This window comes from Haemaphysalis longicornis, unplaced genomic scaffold, assembly GCF_048455015.1.
Source record: "Haemaphysalis longicornis isolate Haplotype H1 unplaced genomic scaffold, Haemaphysalis longicornis Haplotype H1 scaffold_3, whole genome shotgun sequence".
In the NCBI taxonomy this organism is placed as follows: domain Eukaryota; kingdom Metazoa; phylum Arthropoda; class Arachnida; order Ixodida; family Ixodidae; genus Haemaphysalis; species Haemaphysalis longicornis.
This window is the reverse complement of record NW_027526335.1, coordinates 29955788-29977280: the sequence shown is the minus strand read 5'-3', so window position 1 is coordinate 29977280 and position 21493 is coordinate 29955788. Positions and strand designations below refer to the sequence as shown.

The following is a 21493-nucleotide window of genomic DNA, read 5'->3' as shown; positions in this document are numbered from 1 at the left end:
CAGTCTCCACTTCTGCCGTGCCGCAGAGCACAAAGTCCAATGACGCGCTGGTCACGTGCGCGCCAACCGGTTTCCGCTTCCCCACCGCCGCTTCCGGGAACGCGCGCCGTCTCTACTACTACTGAGTGGTTCAGGTGAATAGGAAAGGAAATGCACTGGGGATATTATTGAGCCCAGCTGGGGGCTCACCTGCATACAACCCAGTGCGGGGGGGGGGGGGGGATGAAAGATTAGAGGAGAAAAGGGGTGATCGGCAAGAATGCATTCCGCCTGAGAGCTACTCAGAAAATCGGGGGAGGGCTCTCACTCGAGAGCGCTCCGCAGAACGGGTGTACCACGTGACCACCGTGGCGGTGGGTTGTTGTAGCCTTCACCGACGCCGCGACGCAAGACACGCAACCAACGCAACGCCGCTGGCGGCCGTCGGCAAGGCAGAACGGCAAGTTCGATGCTAGTGTGCACGTACCTTAATACGTCACGTATTTCGTGGCTCGAATGGAACTGAGTTGAACCGAAGGCTACTTCTTTCAAATTGAACAAAGTTGCATTTTGTCTTCACGCCCCTTTTAATGCACATCGCGTGTGCAAACAGCTAAGCTTGCTAAATGAACGCGCACCATGCGAGAAGCAGGGCAAGCCTTTACAGGCCATGCAGAGGACAGGGAGAGGAGAGCTCACTGTGTGGGATTTTTTTTTTTTTTTTTTTTTTGGGGGGGGGGGGGGGGGAGTAGGAGGTGGCGATCTTTATGCCCGTATTCTGAGTGTGGCTGCACTCCATGCGTTTCCTCGACTCGACTGAGTGAAGCACTGCACGTGAAATGGACGCGGGCGGCGCTGGATTGGGACATTCCTCTAACCAGCTGTTTCGCGTCCAATTATTAAGTACTCGGCTACGTCTGTTCGCGCGAAGCTCCGTCCGCAGTAACGTTGCCCGCGCGGGCCCGCCATCGTTGTTTTACACAGGTGCGGCCAACGCCCTGTTCAACCTGCAGCAAATAACTCCAGACATAGACTTGTTCGCCATTCCACTAAAAGAGTTGGCGGAAATGCTGTCCCCCAGCCTCCCGCCGCATCTACAGCACTATTCACTCGCGCGTCAGAAACCCAGTTGGCATTTCTTTTTTTTTTTTTTTTTTTTTTGCACAGTTTTTAGAGCCTAGCAGAGCAACTTTTCAGTGGCTGTTTGCGCGCGGGAACCTCCCCATCTTTCCCACACGGAGGCAGGCCCCTGTGCGGTTGGTTCCTGCGCTCCGCGGAGCCCCTTGCTGGTTCTGCGGGGCGCCCGAGCCCACGGAGCACATCTTCCGTGACAGCGCACTCCCATTCCTGGCATCCCTTACGAAACTCTGGGGTTCCGCAATCCGCTCCCGCGCGTAGCAGTAAATCAGTTTGTTTTGGTTCTCGTGGAGTGTTCCTATCAGGTTTGGTTGGCCCGATGCACTGCTGCTCACTTTGAGCGGCGGCCAGGCCTCCACGAAGTGCTTGCGAAAGTGCGGAAGGAGGTCTGGTTCCACCTGCGAAGAGAGCAGCGCAGGCTTGGGCCCCAGGGCTTCGCATCCACGTGGTGTAATCCAGCAGTGATCCTAGAGGAGGCTGGGGGGAGCATCAAGGTGGTGTACTAATGGCTTTCTTTGTTTTTCAGGCTGGCTAACGTTTTCTCCTTTCTACGTAGCCATGGGCATTCACACCGCCACCCTTGCGCCCAGGGGGAAGGGCCGCCACTCTAAAACAAAAGATTCCCCCTCGCTCCGGGGGGGACCCTACCCTGAGTGGCGTTATCGGAGTTGAATGATGATGGTTGGTTGAGTTTTGCTGCTCTGGGGTGCGGCACTTTGGTGCCAATCCCTCCACCACCTGACAACGGTAGGATACCGCATTGCCTTGACATGTGAAAATTGCTTTCAAGGATCTCCTCGACTGGAAGCTGGAGTTGAGGTGGGATTCATTGGGGTTACTCTTCGATAAATGACAGCAGCGCACCTCAAAATTTTAAGCAGAGCAACGCCTCGTAGCGTTCCGCTGACCTTCAAGTTCAGAAGGTCAAGCCCGCGCCTCGGGTGGCTGGGCGGAGTGAAAACGTCTAATCGCTCGTTCGTTCCATTTGAATGGGGGGAAGGGGGTGAGTAAAAGTGCGTGCCATCCAAAAATGTGCCCGTTCACTGCGCGCTCTCGGGCCATCGTCCGACCAACTTCGGCTTCACTCTGCGTGTTCACCGCGCACTTCACTTCGTGTTCGCACCGGTGGCTCCGAGCAGCGCATGTGTGTTGCCTGTTGTGCAATTGTAGATGCGGTAGTTGCTGCTACAAAAGCGGCTGTCTGGCAGCTGCTTTGTCAGAATGTATCTGTCGCACAAAGTTGGCTTCACCGCGATTAACCACGTCAAAATTAATGGGTATGGTTGCGTGTATGTATCGTCATTCTTATGGACAGAGAGGGAGAAAGAGACAATCTTTAATGAAGTCTAGCGATGTTAGCCGGGCTAACATGACCAATTTGCTTCACCAGATGATGAAGTAATAAAAAGATGATGGGGGTGATGTTGAAGAAGGTGATGCGCACAGATGAGTTAAGTTATTTACACCAACTGGTCTAGTCCTGTTGTTGCAGGTATACGATCAGAGCTTTTGTAGCCCGTTTTGGACATGCCCACGAACGACCGCTGCCAACCCTCGAGAGAAATATGTTAGTACCTTTCGCCTAAGTTCTGTCACCTCTAGTCGTTGCGCTGAAAAGCTTCGCTGGTCATCGACCTTCACACAGTAGAAGGCTGAATAGTTTTTGGGAATGAATCCTCAGCATATTAAGAAATACCCTAATTCGCACGTGTGGCAGCGGCTTTTCTATTCATTCACGTACAGGGCGTTATGACGATAACGATAAATGAGCGTCTTTAAACATTTTCCTGCGCAGACCGCTTTTCCGTCGGCGCTCAAACTTTAAACAGTGGTCTCATTTTGTGGTATATTTTGTTTATCGCCAAAACGGCGGCGGCACTTACGTGCTTATGTGTTTAGAAAATATACATAGAAACGACTTTCGCCTATGGGAACTGAATCAAGACGACTGTGATTTGGACGAGTTGGTGAACGTTCAGGATTAAAGATCAGCGCGGACAATACACAGCACAAAAGAACGAGAAATGCAATGCAGTCCTGTCTATTTCTCGTTCTTCTGGGGCGTGTTTTTTTTTTTTTTTTTTTTTCGTTGATCTTTAATCACGAGAGCCGGACGCTGTTCCGATTTGGCGCACCGCAAGCCTTTCCGCGCGTGCTGCAAGCTTCGTGTAATGCACTTGTGTCCTGCGGAAAGCCAGCCTTTCTTCCAAAAAAATTAGCAGTGGGTTAGCTCGGCTATGCCAGGATATACGTAGCGTGAGCTAAGGTTCATCTGGTTATTCTTAGCTTTCCTGGTTGTCTAGGATTAACTGATTATCATGCTTACTGCTGCTAAAACGATTTCCAATCCAATTTAGTCCAATTCAATCCAACCCAGTCGCGGCGGCTCCGGCGCGCCAGCTGTGCGTCGTGAGGCGTCACTGCTCCTCGCGCATGCGCAGCACGGCTCTTCAGGAGCCACGCGAAACTGCTCAACCTCGGCCAGTGTAGCTCACGCTACAAAACGTGTTGTCACAGGTCTCGCCAGCGATAACTCGAGCCGCGCCAGTTGCAAAACACGAAACGAACTTCGTGTTGAGACGTGCCCCGGCGAAGCGGGCGCCGCAGCCGAGAGATACTCTCCCCCTCTCTCAGACTCAACGAGCGCCACTACTGCCGGCTCTCACGAACTCGGCAGAGTTGTGTGGTCTACTATTTTCGGGCCGGGTGCACAGAAGCACCGCTAAAGCCCCGCAGCCATTACGGCTTGTGTGCACCCTCTCCGGTGGATAGGTTTATTCGTTCTGCAGCAGCGAATCCATGCTGTCGCTCTGCTCGAGCCTCGCTGGAACCTCGCCCGTAAGGGTAAAAAAAAAAAAGAAAAACAGGCACCATAAGATGTAGAAGAAAGGAGTCCAAAGCCGCCGTAAAAGAAGCAATAACTCTATTTACATTACATCGCTATGAATGCACATCGTTTCCGATCGTCCTCGTCTTCCTTCCCTTTTCACCGAACGGTGTACCATGAGACGTCCTCTTCTTCATTAGGGTAATTGCCCCACGTCCAGCGCAAAAAATATGGAATGGAATGGATGACTTTATTGCAGGAGGAGGCCAATAGGCCCTGGTGTGGGGCACGGGGAAAAGGGGAGGGGAAGATTGTTCATATAAAGACTGCACTGCACTGTGAGCGTTCGTTCACTTAGCACGATATGCACAGGTGAAGTTGTGACGAGGGCTATCTACTACGACCATGATTGGGGTATCCAAAAGGAGCCGTTCAGGAGCCACAAGGGGTGTGTTTGGGGGTACATCTAGAGACAGGGTGAACGATCCGCCATCATACTACTTTATAGAGACCTGTTTTGAGACCGAATTCTGTAATCTTCTGTAAAATTTGGGGGTTGTTTCTGACGTGTTGGACATGTTCTTCAGAAGTCGTCGGGCGTACGTGCGTCGTAAGGAACTGGTCGCGGTCAGTCGAGTAAGCTGAACAAGCCCAGATGAGGTGGAAAAGATTCGGTGTATTGTTGCTGCCACAGTAGGGGCACCGAGGACTAGCAAGGTGCCTATGGGTTGTCCATTTGGAGATGACGTCCGGAGTGTAGGCCGAGTCAGCGTAGACTTTATTAGCGAATATGTCGTTCAGGAGCCACAAGGGGTGTGTTTGGGGGTACATCTAGAGACAGGGTGAACGATCCGCCATCATACTACTTTATAGAGACCTGTTTTGAGACCGAATTCTGTAATCTTCTGTAAAATTTGGGGGTTGTTTCTGACGTGTTGGACATGTTCTTCAGAAGTCGTCGGGCGTACGTGCGTCGTAAGGAACTGGTCGCGGTCAGTCGAGTAAGCTGAACAAGCCCAGATGAGGTGGAAAAGATTCGGTGTATTGTTGCTGCCACAGTAGGGGCACCGAGGACTAGCAAGGTGCCTATGGGTTGTCCATTTGGAGATGACGTCCGGAGTGTAGGCCGAGTCAGCGTAGACTTTATTAGCGAATATGTCCGCACTCTCGCCAACGACAAAGCTCCCGATGAAATAGACATTTTTACCGACGCATCCATCAACGGAACAACAGCAGCGGTGGCCTGGACCTGCCCTGACATCCCCCAGCTTAATGGCTCTCGCAATATAACAAACACATACGGTCTCACTGATGAAGCCGAACTTTTCGGAATCCTCGGCGCCATTCAGGCCATACAAAGTGCAAAAAATATAACATCTATTGTTCCTGTATTGCTTCGGCTCGTCTTTCGCCATGCAGTTAACCATTTAAGTTCGCCTTCGCTTTTTTGTCGAAATCACCAAGGCAGCAACTTTTGCTGGCGGCTCGACCACCACGCTACCACACATGACGGAGGCGACGAAGCCCGGTTCGGGGACACCTCGCCGGATGTAGCAACGCGCGGTCCCCAATACCGACCTCTCGTGGACTCCATTGTGGAGACAGGACGAGTAAATACAATTTAGGTTATGCCGAAGGGCGTACCTGCGCAACAATAAAAAAAGAGAGAGCCGGTGGCCATCTTGGACGTGACGACTTCAGCTGCTGAAAAATTTGATGGAAAGGAGGGTGGGAGGAGAGAGAAATAAAAAGGAGAGTGTACAGGCGGAAGCCGCATGCAGCACTGTAGAGGCTACATTGTTGTGGACAGTCCGGCCGTCAAGCACGACTAATAACTCTCCGTGAAGGAGGCGTGAAAGGGCATTTCCGTCTTCCTCCGGGGCCCCGGTGCCAATTGTCGCTTTCCTTCACGGTGAGTTAGGCACCCTTAGTGGGCGGACTGTTCACATCAATGTATTTTTCACAGTGCTGCAAGCAGTCCAAGGCTCCGAGGAGCTGCCCCCGGGCTCGCTCTCTCGACCAGCGTAAGCTGATCGGAGAGGGCGGTGCTGGTGAGGGCCGCCTTCCATGCGGAAGTGAAGATGAGGAGGAGGAATAATTTTATTGGAAGGGAGGGCTCTGCGCCAATTTGTTGAGAGGGGTGCGGGGGGTGGCAGTGGGTTTCAGCGAGGGTTGAAGACAAGTTTGATTTGTGCCACAGAGGATGTAGGCATTCATGTTTCGATGTAAGTTAGACGTTCAAATTGAGGGGTTCTCGGCACAGAGCATCGGCCGAGTGTGGGGGTGTTCTAGGGGCTGCCGTATAACTGGGTCGGCCCATGCGGCATGACATAGGGCTTGCGGTTGGCTACATTTGCTGCAATTACCGTTGCGTGCAGGGTGGAACATAATGAGAGCGCAGTGTGACCTGTGTATGAAAACCATGCTTGGTATCATCATTACGTTTATTGGTCAGCTCCTTGTGAGGGGTGGGAAATCTGGTCCTGTAGACCAATCCGCCTGTGTGGATATGCACCCATTTTTTTTGTGAGCGATTATTGTCATTACCATAGTCACCATCAAACAAGAATTTTTAGCAATAGCTCTCGCTGTATGTAAAGTACTGCAACATGTAGCAAAAATAATCGCGTTATCCGATTCAATGTCAGTTATTTCGGCATTAACTTCCTTTTACGACTCTCCTCTGTACCGCGAGCTACTTTTTTTTTTCGTTTCAAGGCACGTGAAGGAGGTACATTTGCAATGGGTCCCCGGCCACACGGGCATCAGGGGCAATGAGTTAGCTGACGGTGTATAGCTAATCTCGCTGTCAAAACTCCCGTTCAACTCCGCATCCCAAACCTGACTGTTTTGCATCTTCATGATTAAGAAGATATTGGCATCTAGACCCTATTCCTCCAGATGCTCTCTTATCAAACGAACAGTACACGTATTTAAATTTCGGGTGCAATGTTGAATGTTCGTCTTCGTGGTTCACGGCAATGCGAAGTAACCTTCACCGAGCTGCACTGCAGGATTCCGAAGTTAAATTTATATCTGTTTAGAATGGGGCTTTCCTTTGCGGAACTGTGTGTACGGTTCCAGGTCCCGGAATCAATGTAACATTTTCTTCTCAAGTGCAGCCCCCTCTCGGCAGCTAGACAGATGCTTTTGAAGGAGCCGATTGAGCGTATGGAGTTGACCCTTTTAGTCCCACTTGTCTTATCTATTGGGGCAACAAATTTGGGGCATGCAAAAAGACACACACACACACACACACACACACACACACACACACACACACATATATATATATATATATATATATATATATATATATATATATATATATATATATATATATATATATATATATAATTGTGTTCAATCTTGTCGTTCTGCTACAGGTTGCTTGAACTGCTAAAGAATCCGTAATTATTGGGTAATTCTGGTTTTAATCGTAGTGAACTTTCATTTCACGGCCTTCTTTTTTCTGGAAATACATTAATATTTTAGGTCCAGTCGAAGTATAATAAGTTATTTAGCCCTGGGCAATCCTACTCTTCTAGATACGAACGAGAAACATCAATTACATCATCATCATCATCATGATAAGCTAGCGTGCCTCGCGTGTTGCGAGAGAATCTAAGCAGCCACCCGTCATCGGTACCAGGCTCTCGACTGAGCCAGTCGTACGAACCGGCTCTTCCTTCGTGCGCTAAATTAAATAGGCCGGCCCGTTTTCGCTTCTGCTCTCCCTAGGCCAACCCTCGTGCTCCGGCTTCTACATGGCCAGCAGAAGCATGGAAAACTTACAACGAAATGGAGGACGTAAGTGCCGGACTAGAGCTGTGGGCTAGGCCAGGCGCAGGTCCCACGCCGGCTGTTAAAGACGTATAAGCGATTACCCAGGTGGCACGCGCGATTACAGTAGTATTACTAGGAGCAGTGGTCGAAAAACTTTAATTAAGCCCCTGAGGGGGGGGGGGGGGGGGGGGGGGGAGTGGCAGGAATCCTCAAGAAAGCAGGCAGCCTTCGCTCTGGACGCCAGGAGTTGCTGGACGCCCAGATGGCTGCAATTACGGTGTAGGTGTGGGGTGCGAGCAGGGCTAGTTCAGATGGCTTCACGGCAATTGCAGGGCGTCCAGCAACTCCTGGACGCCAGGAGTTGCTGGACGCCCAGATGGCTGCAATTACGGTGTAGGTGTGGGGTGCGAGCAGGGCTAGTTCAGATGGCTTCACGGCAATTGCAGGATGAGCGGTAACCGCTGCTGCCAATGCGGGGGGCCCCACCGATGTGTCCGCCATTATAGTGCTAGGATGTGTGTCACTTCTCGCTGACCCCTTAACCGGGGTAGCGATAGATTGTGGTGACAGTATACAAAATATACTGCCATAGCGGGAGCAAAAAAAAATATCAGATCGTTTCCACCCTGGGAAGAGGGATGTCCAGCGACGCTGACGACCTGGTTGTATATGCTATGTTGAAGTTTAACTATAGATTGTGGATTTACTATGTAGAATTAATAAGGTTAGTAGCGCGATCTCTACATCACAGACTAAAGACACACGATTGGTGGATAGAGCCACTGACGTTTTATTATAGCGCGGCTGCGCCAATCACGGCGCAACCTGTAGTGCGCCGCACAGGTGACCGCCGAAGAGCGCGCCATTGTGCAATCTCAGGGCGGAGAGGGACACCGCGCCTGGCGAGTGCTCACGACTCGGGAAACAGGCGCCGCCGGTGGAGAGGAGGCTGTAAGGAGTTGAGAAGTGAGGCTGTAACGATGGTCCCTGCATACATGGCCATGCTTCACTGCGCAACACTACACGTGGGAAAGACAGCTTACAAAAACCAAGCCTGCCCTGACGATGATGATTGCTATTGGTTTCCCCTTTGTAGCGGGGTAATGACGTGTCATCTTACCAAAAAGGACTAATATACCCATGTTTTACCCTCTTGGTTTAATAATAGCGCTGCTTAGGGCAGGCACAAAAAAAAAATTCCCCCGCACCTCCCCGAAGGGAATCGTGCAGAAATGCGAATGCATTGGGTGCACCGATAAGTGTGTTGCGAGTAATGGCGTAATTAATGACGAGAGTGTGAACGTAATCATTTATTCATCAGCACCTGTTTGTGTTATCGTTGTACCTGACGGCCACAATCACTGCCTTGTGATCGCTAAAGTGCACGGTCAAAGGGTCTTTGAGAAGCATACGCGCGTCACAGTTTCGCGTAAAGACCAGATCAATGCAACTCCCGTGAATGGTAGTGGGGCACGTGTCGAAGCCGGCAAAGAGACAATGCATAGAGTGTCTGGTCTGCATGTACTCGACCAGCCACTCGCCACTCTTCTTGCGCACGTCAACGTTGAAGTCGCCAACCAAGACTATGGGGTCAGAGGGTTTGGAGCGCACGCGCACACTTTCCATAGCCGCGTCCAGCTGCGCGGCAACGGCGTCTCGAGCGAGGTTGGGCGCGAGGTACACGGTCACCACAAAGACTCCGTCTCCGGTGTAAACAAGGGTGTACAAGTCCTTGTACGGAGACGTGTCTCGAACGGGAGACGTGGCAACGGCGTGCGATATCAAGTTCCCTCGGGCGTGTCCTCTCCCCTTGCCCTCCGCTACTCCCGCCCGAGCTACCACCTGCTCCGGTTGCTAGGCGCGCCACAGCTGTTGCTAGGGGCGAGGAAGAGCGCGGAGAGATAACACCTGCGGGCGCACGCCGACGGAGCACGACAACCCCCGAATAAGAAATGCATTCGCATTTACGACGACGACGACGACGAAGGCAGAACTACAAGGCGCGCGCTCACGTGCGCTCGCGCTGGAGGAATGCAGGCGCACGCCGGCCAACGGAGCAAGACAACCCCCGGCTAATAAATGCATTCGCATTTAAAAGATTATTAAGCACAAAATACTTCTTTTTCCCTGTTACAGGTGGTAACTGTCCTAGGCAATATTCCCCTCTCTGCTTTTCGTCCACCAGCATTCTAATCTTCTTTTCGTCCCCTCGACCCTAAACCGCCTAAAGTCGGCTTCATCTCTAAACGCGATTGAATTGCTCGGAAGACTATTTTTTCCGGGGTAACATGAGTCGTCGCATAGCAAAAGATGGAGTCCTGAAGAACTTTTTTTCTTATTTCTATAGGGTTTTAGGGGCGAAGCCCCTTAATGGCTCGGGCTGTCGGCGTCTCATGTCACCGGCGCCTCCTGTCGTCAACGTCGTTCACGTAGTCACGGTACTAAAACACCGGGACACTCGTTTTGCAACGACTCGCGCTATAACGTAACGTGTACTGAAAGAAGACACCGGGACACTCGTTTACCAAAACCTCGCGCTAGAGCTCTTCGTGCTTCAAAGACACGAGACTTACAGCGAAGTTGTATTCCTCTACCCCCAACGGTTTCATCATCTCCGTGGGCAAAAACTCCAAGGCGCCAAGAATGCACTTATACACGGCATGCTTCGCTCCTCCCCAGGTTTCACGTTAGTGGAGATGGCCCGGGATTTTTTCCATACGCTGAACACAGGTCGATGAGTAAATTGTTGCCGCCGGCGGAAAACCCTGGGCTCCCAGCCATTTACAACTTCGCTGTAAAGCTTTTATTCTAATCGTTAACTTTTCTCCTTCGGTTCTCAACGGCGCTCTGTGAACGCGGAAATCGACGCCAGTCGTGCGTTGAAGGCCTCCGTTTCGGCCTCGCTTACTGCAGCCGAGCAGGCAGTGCCGTGCGGCCACGAAAAGACATCGCGGTGCTTTCTGGCGCTGGGGCCCGTGGTGTCGGAGGCTGCGAGCGGGGCGCACCTGAACGCCACGTTCCTGCCGAACGCCTGGCTCGAGGTCGTCCACGAGAGACCCTTCTCGGAGCGGAGCTGCCCTTCGCGAAGGTCGACGACCCGGCTGTCGTCCTATTTGCCGGCGTCCCCGGTGAGTAACTGGTCAATTCGACAACCCCCACGCTTGACAGCTTGGCAAACCCCCCTCCCCCCCTCCCCTCTTGATAGCTTCCGTGGGGCGAATGTCGCAGCTGGGTTGCCGCTGTAACCACGTATTTCTTCATTTCGCAAACTTTTAATTAGCTTTTATTTATTTATTTATTTATTTATTTATTTATTTATTTATTTATTTATTTATTTATTTACAAACTATTGTAGGTCCACTGAAGGGTACTACTCTCTTAGCCACGTCCCGTATAATGGACCACATATAAGCGGAGCGGCAGTCTCAATTCCGGGATACCAGCTGTTCTGACAGACATCTTCCGTGGCGAAACCCTGAGCGCCTCCCAGAAGGGGCCTAAGCACACGTTTACAAATCACACAAACAAATAGAATAAATACAATAGAATAGTTGTTGAGGTAAACATTAGGTTGAGGTAGAGATAAAAATTAAATTAGGTCTCGTGTTCACAGCTTGGATTGGGACCAAATTTTTGTTGTGAATGTCAATTTCATCGATATAGTTCCTGCTGGAGATAACGTGTCCGAGCCCGGAAAACATGTCAAAACAGGATCAAGGCTTCATTCCCAACGGAAAGCAGGCTGTGAAAATATGCGTCTCGTACATAATATCAACTGCGTAAACGGCATGCTCAGATACATATCGAAGGTTGGGGCATTTCTACCGAATGCCGCGCCATCCCTCCGCCTTCTTGTCCCGCACGTTACGAAAGAACCGTTGGCCGGTTCAGGTAGAAAGCTTTGCCTTAATAAAATGCGAGTTCAGCGAGTCGGATATTCGGCCAGTTGGCGTTCGTAGTCGCCGGAAGTGGCCGAGCGCACTTTAAGACTCTAGCCAATCACGGCTTTCTACTTTCGCTCTGCGCTGTGGACTCCAAGCAAACGTGCAGCAGGCGATGATTTCGCGCTTCCTATTCCCGGGCAGCGCACATCACAAAAATGGACAAAAAGGATGGACTACTGCTCGTCGGGCAGAAGGCGGCGAACGTCGGCTGCCCGGTATATAGCTTAGACAGATACCCGGCGAACAGCCGTTCTGTCAACTCTGACGGCGTCATTCGCCACTCCTTCGCCGGTTTTAACGGCGTAGCTGTTGAGCAAATCCTTGCACGAGCACACGTTCGTCAAGCCAGGCATACCCACTGAGGGAGATTGGCCGCAAAACAACTCCAGCGTTCGCCGTATAGTGGCAACACTTTCTCGGAACGACAAAGATACGTCATAGCGTACGTCCCTCGTTCGTTCGTCCTCGTGTAGTCGTGCGCATGCGCTCTGTACCGTATAAGAACCGCGACTTGAATGTCGACGGTGGTGTAGGTGATCATTGACCCCACATGTCCCGGCCGCGGATTGTTCGCACGGCCGAGGAAGAGGCCGCACTTCGAGAGGCTCGGTGTGCAAAGAATCCGCTAGAGAGGATAGTTCGCGCTTGCAGAGTGGCGTACAAAAAAAAGAAAAAAAAAAGTCCACCAATACGACGAGCTCCCCCTGGCCTTGCTGAAGATACGGTAATTGAAATGCCATGCCGCCGACGTCAACCACTACACCATAACGATACTAAAGCTCAAATTGTGTGTCCGTGAATGATAACATTACAACAGCTTCGCCATTCTTGCGCGTGAGCGCAAGCTTCCCTGAATTTTTTGTGAGCGGTATGGAGGTTGTCCTCAGCGAACGCTTGTGGTAGAAGCCTTATTTCCTGCTCGAGAAACAAAATCACTGATCGCCGTGCAGCCCAAATACTGCATTTGCAGTTATAATCAGAACACGCAAGGGTTCTTAATGTGTTTTAAAGGGAACCGACAACACTTTCGATAAACGCTTTAACTCTTTCCTTCGCGTCTAGAGGCACTGCGAAAGCTATAGTTATCGCCAGCACGGCGTGGCACTGCGCTATTTGCTCGTCGTACCAGATACGTCTTCCGTTTCTTCTTTGTTTTTGTGGCTTTATTTGTAAGGTTGCTATCGAATGCGTTCATTGCTGCAACTGAACGAAAACCGGCCAACAGGTGCTACATGGCCTCAGTGACGTAATTAGGGCTCTCGAAGAACGTTGAGACCGGGAAAGAGAGGAAACATTTGTGAGCGAGTTTCCAAGTTATCTGATGGGCATAGAGCAGTAATTTTTGGCTGAGGTACCTTGCGACCCCGTAATCTAAGTACTGAATGTGTTGGGTGACTACGTTCTGCAAGCATTTAGGATTTCAAAAAAAAATTGAAAAAAGTTTTGCAGGGTCCCTTTAAGAGGATAATTTTACATGGCAGCCTTCAATAACATGTTGGTCAGCTAACTTTGCGGTAGGATCAAATGTAAGTCATTAAAATAGCTGCTTTGCTATTATGAAGCATTAGTGCGTTTTTGCAGTTTTGTCTTCTGCAAAAAGGCGCATTGCTTCCGACAAACCCATCATGCGCACGCATGCGGAGCGCGTTATAGAAGCGCATAACAATGGCAGACGTCATAGCAGACGAGCCGCTTGTCCTAACCTGAATGAGGAGGCGGCGAATGCGCTTCCAGGCACCTCTTGTTTACGCACAACAAAAATTCGCGGGACCCTAGCCATAAACAGCTTCAATGTTAAAAGCCGGCATCATTTTCTCTGACCGTGTGCTCGAGCGGAAGCAACCAGCGTTCATTATCTCGCAGCCGCCACAAGTGTAGCGAGAATCTGTATGAACTACGTCACATGGGCTTAGTGGAGGACGACATCGTCGGCGTGGCGCTCTACTAAGGCGGAATCGCCGAGCTCCTCGTCCACATGTGCGAGTACGTGCGTGTGGCGGTACAGGATAAGTGGCTGTGGAACCGCAACAAAACGCACGGATGTCGGAGGAGGAGTGATGAAAACCATGTAAATGTACCCCAACACCATGCTTCACTAGGGGCCATTTATAGACAGGCATGAACCGACATCGTCGGCGGTTCAGTACCACACTTGAAAGAGAACCATTTCTGAATGCACGAACTCTCCATAATTCGTACGTATGCGGGCGTGGTGTAACCTGATAGGACAGCATTAAAGGGGATGCTGTTGTGTCTATGCAGCTCCAGACTCTCGTCATAAATGCTTCATATCAAAGTAGAAAACGAAGTGAGCTTTGCCGGTCATTTTTTTTTTTTGGTTCGCAGCCTCCGAAACAATGTTAACACTACTCAATATTTGAGTGCTCCAGAAAGTCCAACACATATTTTCATTCCTTCAGCTGCACATGGAGAGGTGACGTCACACTTTTTATCGGCTGTCGTGGAAGCCAATGTAGAGTTTTGATTGAAATTACCGCGTGAAATGCGCATTAAAGATGGAGATGGATTACACTTACTCGCACTCACGAGAAATGATGCCCATGTTACGTTTATCTAAAAAAAAAGCAGTGACTTAGCTCGGCTATGCCAGGATATACGTAGCGTGAGCTAAGGTTCAGCTGTTTATTCTTAGGTTTCCTGTTTGTCTAGGATTAGCTTATTATCATGCTTACTGCTGCTAAAACGATTTCCAACCCAATCCATTTTAATCCAATCCACTTCATTCCAATCCAATTCAATCCAAATCCAAATCCAGTCCAATCCAGTCGAGGCGGCTCCGGCGCGCCAGCTGTGCGCCGTGAGACGTCACTGCTCTTCGCGCAAGCGCAGCACGGCTCTCCAGGAGCCATGCGAAACTGCTCAACTTCGGCCAGTGTAGCTCACGCGAAAAAAACTTCCATTAATCTGCATTGTGGTTTTACCCCGCATAACGCACTATTTCACACCGTTAAACAACATTTCACACGTCCAACGTGTATCGCATTGAATTACTTGTTAAAAGAAGCTGAAGCCGTTAGCGCCATTTTTTACTTTCCTGTAACTCGCGATTTATTTGGCCAATTCTGTTAAAGTGATATGTCTTGGGCGTAAGAGATCGGACGCGTCACCTCCGTATGCCCTGGTGCAGCCACCCTCGGCGTTCGTGCCTTGGAGAACACAGAGGAACTGTCCGACACGTGCCGAGAGTTCGCGACCAGCCAGGCCGCCAAAGTTCCTTATTCGCACAGGAATGATGTCGAAATCTACCTCACCGCATCCATGGCCATGTGGTATACGCTCATTTTTCTACAACGTTGCTTATTGATTCAAAGTGCAACCGTAGCGGTTACTCGATGAGCGGTGTATACACCTTTACGCTCAACGGGGTTATGACAAAATCCAACCTTGTTTATACAGTGCACTCCCGTTAAAGGGGGCCTGAGATGGATTTCAAAGTGTTTTTGTTTGTGTCAGAAATCTACTCTATAGTTCTTGTAGAAACAAGTCCAAAAATAGTAAGCATATTCGCTCACGCTAACAATAGTTATTACCCCGACGAGACAGAACTATTTGTTGGCTCGGCGGCTTGCGATGACGACATAGTCCGACCTCGTCCGAGGCGAAGCACTCATTTCATGGTTGGCCGCCGGAATGTCCGCGATTTTTGACGGCGGCGGTTTGGTTTAGAGCGTCGTCGTTACCATGGTTACTTCAGCGAGTGGGTCGCACATGAGACGACGACGTCCTTTTTTTTTTTTTTAAGCTACGTTTTCAGTCTTTACAGACTTTGAGCAGGAGAGTCTAGTGATTGCGGAAGTCGACCTTGCATGCGCGAGAGTTTCCGTGAACGGTAACTTATTTTTACCGTCGCTACATAGCGATACAGAGGCTAGAATTTCTACCGACTGTATACATAGTAGCGAGCCCCCTGCGCCGGCGAAATGTACGCTCGCGTTTTGATTAGATTACCGGAAAGTTCCGAGTGAACGCCCTCCCCCGAAACATCGCCCACCCCTTTTTACGGGTGAAATATTCAATTTACTGAAAGACGCGCGCCCACCCCGTAAAATCCATGGCTTTAGCGCCGATGAGTGAACAAAACAAACCCGAATCATCTCTTCATGTGTAGATGCGGTCACTTATTCGTCCTTTCCGCCCTTGACCCGAAATTTCGCCCATCTCGTATTTTTCACTTGATATCACTGTACTTAAATTTGGGTGGGCGTTCTTCCGGAACTTTACGGCACAGCAAATGCGCTGTGCTCTGCGCTTCATGCAAGCAATCTTAGTTGATGTCGTTTACTACATTCTTGCTAAATGGTGATCAGGAGCACGATAAATGACAATTTTTTTTAGAATGAGCGAGCAAAATTTCCGCCCCTACTCCAGCTTCCCACGCTTCCAATGGTTCAGATGCCTTTATGAACTAGCATAGCTCTTTTATGCTTTCAAAATCGTCTTGGGCAAGGTAATATAGGTAACTGCGGAATCATTACAATATATCTTACTCATTTTATATCGAAATATTTAGCGGTAGCGTGAATTTTGGTTAATGCAATACTTGGTCCTAATTCTTCCCACTAGATGGCGGCGTCAACGTCATGTTTTCGATTTTTTAAGCTCTACAGTAGAAGTATACGGCTCTTTTTAAAAAAATTATTGCATTGTGAGAGTTCAATCTAAGACGTCTAAGATTCAAGCAATTTCAAGCGTAAGCGAACAGTTCTGGGCAACAAACGTTTGAGTCGTTTGCTTTGCGACAAATTCGCCAGATGTCGCTACTCGGCAGAGCCGGTTAGAGTTCCTGTATATGCTCCCTACGGGAGCAGAGTTGCGCCTTTGATTTCCATTCGCCGCTCACGACCCTATTCGCTGATCGCCGTCACGTGCACAAAAAGCATCCACGCACCGCAGAGAAGCCGGCGATGCGGCTGCAACGCCGCTGCTGCCCTCTGCTGTCGGCGTCTTTCGTACATTTTGCGCAGCTGCCATGTCGCATTCGTAGTTCGTAGCGCGAGAGCGACAAGCCGCAACACGCTAGTACATGAAGAGTATCTTTTTTGCACAACTTCAGTACGCGGTCAAGCCGACAGCCCTGAAGGCCTAGAATTTGTTTTGGTCTTCCATTTTCGCTGTTGTCGGTTATTAGCAGCTGACTGTTCTTTTTGTTCGAATGCTTACATGAGAAGCTGACGCCTAGCTCTATTTTGCACAGCCATATCTTCCCGATATCCGGATATGCGTTATAGGAAAACTGCACTCAAGAGGAGGAGGAGGAGTAAGGGGAGGAGGGGAAAACTTTGTTTAACAATTACATCGATCTGGTTAGTGGGCCGGGTCCTCAGTCCAGGACAAGAGAGTAAAAGTAATTTTCTTAAAATCATAGAACGCCATCCCGAGTAGAATAGGATTTGTTCTTCGCGCCTGGAAGGGTTGAAACACGCCGTGTGGCAAGAGAGAGACCTGCAATTTTTGAATACCCTTATACACTGCATGCTTCGCTCCTCCCCAGGCTAACCAGATCGATTTACCCCAGGCTAACCAGATCGATTTAATTGTTAAACAAAGTTTTCCCCTCCTCCCCTTACTCCTCCTCCTCCTCTTGAGTGCAGTTTTTCTATAACGCATATCCGAATACCGGATGGCTGTGCAAAATGTTCCGAAATATCCCTCCAGGTCTTAACAAACATATATGTGTTACTATAGATTTAACGAAGACGTGACTCGTTTTGCTCAATAAACCTCCATACTGGTTAGATGCCTGGTCACATCACTTTACGTTGTCAAGGCATGAAAGTTTGCCGACTTGCACTATAGACTGCAAAAACTGTAGGTTGAGTTCCAAATAACCCAGTGTGTATATACGCGCGTGCTGATTTTATACCAGGCATCTAACCAGTATGGAGGTTTATTGAGCAAAACAAGTCACGTCTTCGTTAAATTTATAGTAACACATATATGTTTGTTAAGACCTGGAGGGGCATTTCGGAACATTTTGCACAGCCATATCTTCCCGATATTAGGATATGCGTTATAGGAAAACACCCCTAATGATAAAGCAAAGCGCGCGTTACAAAAAAAAAAAAAAAAAAAAAACAGCGACGTCGGGGCGCGCTTACGGTGCGCACGACTCCTTCAAGCCCGACGGTTGGCTTTCCCACGCTGCCTTGGATGCTCGGCGGTCAAGATGGCGGACCTATGCGCAACTCTGCTCCCGTAGGGAGCATATACAGGAATTCTAGAGCCGGTAAGCCGGAATGCAGAAACCGCAGAGTGCAATCCCTGTTCTGTGGTGCAATCCTTTCGTTTTCAGCGGCAAACGGCTACTCTTGCTTCATTTAACACGGTAAACGGTAAAGCGCGCTAAGGACACTAGGCAACAGGTTCATTCAGAAGGCCGGTGCAGCAAACCACACTTTCCTGCGATCATGATGGGAAGCAATGAAATGAAACTCTTTGGCAGGAGTTGTCGTTACGGGATGCGCATGCTCTTGCCCTTGTCGCGACCGCCGCAGAGAATCAGCTGCGACAGCGTTTGGGCTTGAACTTATTTATTCAGCCCGCGTGAGCGCACTTGAGCGTGCGCCTCGTGATCACGAGCAGTGCCCGGCGTCGTCCAAGCGCTGCGTGCGGAGCTCCTCCTTCGTCATCGGCGCGGCGCTCCCTTGGCGCGCTGTTCGTTACCACCTCTGAAACAACGTCGAGGCTACGCTCGAAACACAGATGGTGCAAAGAATCCTTTCGGGTACAGCGTCCAAGAAAGCAAATGCAAAGAAAACTGATGATACTCTAACACCAGACACGGAGCGCTGAGCGATCACGCTGGCTGCAAGCGTCGTTGCTCCTGCGCTCACTGTATCCTTCCGCCGAGAATGGAGGAGCGTCAAGCCCGGTTTGGCCCGGTGTGTAAGCGCTTTACACTCCGGTATAAAACAAATATGTGTGACTGTGTAAAAGCACCCACATACAAAAGATGTTTTTTGTAGCTTTCTGATGTTTTTACGCTCGTAAAAACTTGATTAAATCAAGAGCGCACAAACACGTCACGATTAGTTCAAGAAATAGCCGTTGCGCTCCGATACCATCGACCCCCCAAAAACCCCCATCTCAGGGGCCCGTTAAGATGAACTCGAAGGGACCGCGAAAATTTGCTCGTATCAGAAATTCGTCTTAAGCGGAGGTTTTTCTTGCATTGTGGACGTTGAAATCTCTGAGAGCAAAAGTGTTTTTCGTCTTCACCGGAGTCTACTGTATTTATACAAATTCTACCCTTTGGTGATCCATTGAGCTGCATTCGAGTCACGAAAGACTTCTTTAACTTAATAAAAGCGTAGAAATATTTAAAAACTCGAATTTAACGCTACACGACATCAGCGGGGATGCAATAGAGAGAAAACTAAAAGCATAGTTGTCAGTGTTTTAATTGAACGTTAGCATTCAAGTGATGCGATTCAAGGGTAAGAGCGGAAGGGGGAAAATGTGAAAAAGAAGACAAAAACAAAACAACAAAATAAAAAGTCAGAATAAAATTTGCGCAACTTAACAATAACACCTTCGAATGATACGGCAGCCTATATAACTCCCCGATTATTTTGTTCGTTTTTTTCATAATTATCGGTAGTCAATATTTGGTAATAGGCATTGCTTCGCCTGAGCCCTCCCCCCCCCCCCCCCCCCCTTCCCCGGATCAAAAATGGCTGCGGCTAAGCTCAGTTAACCTTGGATATGCAAAGCGAAAACTTGGCTTAGTATGGTTGAGTCTTGGTTTCGCTTGGTTAAACCTTTGATTTAGCTGTATTACCGACCACGTCTCAAAGCTGTTCGGTTCCGTGCAACGCTCACAGGAGGAGGCCGGGCGAACGCGGCGTTCATTCATGGCGAACGCACCGTTCTTTTCGCCGGGCTATAGTGCCTAGGCACTATAGCCGGGCGCTAGACGAGTCACGTTGTCCGAAACGACCCAGCGTCGTATGCATGGGAGGCTGCAGGGGTGGTTGGCTGCCTCGGCCGCAGCGGCGGTGGCGACCTCTGCCGGCGCCCGCAGGCGCCAACAGTGGACCCGGCGAATTACGCGATGCGCTTCGAGGGGTGTGTCTCCGCTCATTTGCGCATCCTCCATGAAATCGCTGGACGAAAGTAGTAAAGCTTTGCTTTGAAATTTCGGAGGTAGCCGTAGATTCCTCGATCGCCACCTCACCCCTTCCTGCGTGCGCCACTGGGGAATAGTTACTGTCCCACAATGCTCAGGTGACGTTTAACATTTAACATGTTAGAAGAGTGGTGGTTATGACATGAGTCAGCAGTAGTCGCCATTCGCTACGCGCCTTGTCTTGGTTCTAGTTTTCAGAGAGTAAGAGGCATTCTATTATGTCTCAGCATCAGTAACACGAACGGGTAGAGCCTAGTTTGCGCCACTCTTCGCGCAACCGGCACATGAAAAGTCCTCCGAATCGACGGCCTCGAAGTAACGTATCGATGGTATTCACTGAAAAGCTTAGCTGTCAGTTTCTTCGCTTGGCAACACTGGAAACGGCCACGGACATGGCCGAAGCGCCACGGATATGGCGCGGCTTGTGCCACTGCGCACGCACGCCGCCGAAAAAGAAAAAAAAACACCAGCGTGCGTAGTCTGCTCCATTTCGACGCGATTCTCAACGGTGGTGTCAACAGAGTTTATTATTAATCGCACTCACATTACAGTCGAGGCATTACTTTGCGTTCGGTGGGGTAGAGTTTGGAACGTCCAACACAAATCATGCGCTTAGCACGGACAAGTACCGCCATCCCGCGGAGCGCGGTGTAACCAGGGACAGCGCACTCACATGGTTGCGTGCATGCGTGCCTCGCCAGCGAATACAACCGATATGGTTTTGTGCGCGCTGCCAGAGATATGGCCAACATCCTGGAGTGTACGAAACACGCAAATACACAAGAAAAAATGGCTGAGTAGCAGTTGGTCGCTCTGGCTCAATCGGTAAAACGTGAGACGTGCGATCCGGAGATCGTGGGTTGGATTAATCCGGTAGGAGAATGTTTCGATCCTTTTTTGCCTTATATGCCATTCCCTCGCTTTATCAATCAGAAGCCAACTTTTCTCTATGCCGCGGCGTTTCCTGCGGCTAGAATATTTTTATTCGCGCAGCAGGATCATCATTTTCCTGTATGTGTCCGACCAAAGAGTCTAGCTTAATGCCTAAACAAGCCTTCTACCAGCACACGAAGATAAACAACAGTCGAGTAACGATGAATGACGTGCCTCGTTGTGACCACCCGCATGCAGGGGCTCGTCGTGCGGTCAGCTCGGCGAGATCTCCGAGCAGTGGCTGCTCCGGGCCAGGTCCCTAGAGCACTCCTTCAACTGGCGCCTGTTCTACTGGGGCCGCAGGGCGCACGGCCACCTCTCCCAATGCAGCAGTCAAAGTGGCGGGCACCCCCAGTTCCCGCCAGCACCACTTTAAAGCGCCCTTATCTTCAAGCGCTTCCACATGAGGAAAGCGGGAAACGATAATAAATAATTCACAGTTCCTCTGACATGCTTCCGAAATAATGTTTCACACGTGGTTAACTTTGCAATAAAAGTAAATCCTGGGCTCTTCAATGCAGCATTGAAGGGGTCATGCAGGCAAAAGACAAGTTTGGTTCATTCGAAAGATATTCGAAAGATCGCCCCGTTAGAATCTTACTGAGACCACTTTTAACGTAAACTTTGCTCAAATAAGCTACATAATTAGGAAAAAAATGAAATGGCCACGCGACCCACTAGCTCATTTTCCGCAACAAAACATATAATGTCATAAGCCCTGCTGTGCGATTGGCTGAG

At 49.9% G+C, this 21493-nt stretch overlaps 1 long non-coding RNA gene across 1 annotated transcript; it reads left to right on the top strand.

Moving 5' to 3' along the window:
* Positions 1-118: 118 nt before the first annotated feature.
* Positions 119-21187, top strand: LOC144173207 (uncharacterized). The gene is made up of 4 exons (XR_013323183.1): positions 119-439; positions 10643-10857; positions 14822-14963; positions 20954-21187. It is a non-coding gene; the product is annotated as an uncharacterized LOC144173207 (long non-coding RNA).
* The last annotated feature ends 306 nt before the right edge of the window (positions 21188-21493 follow it).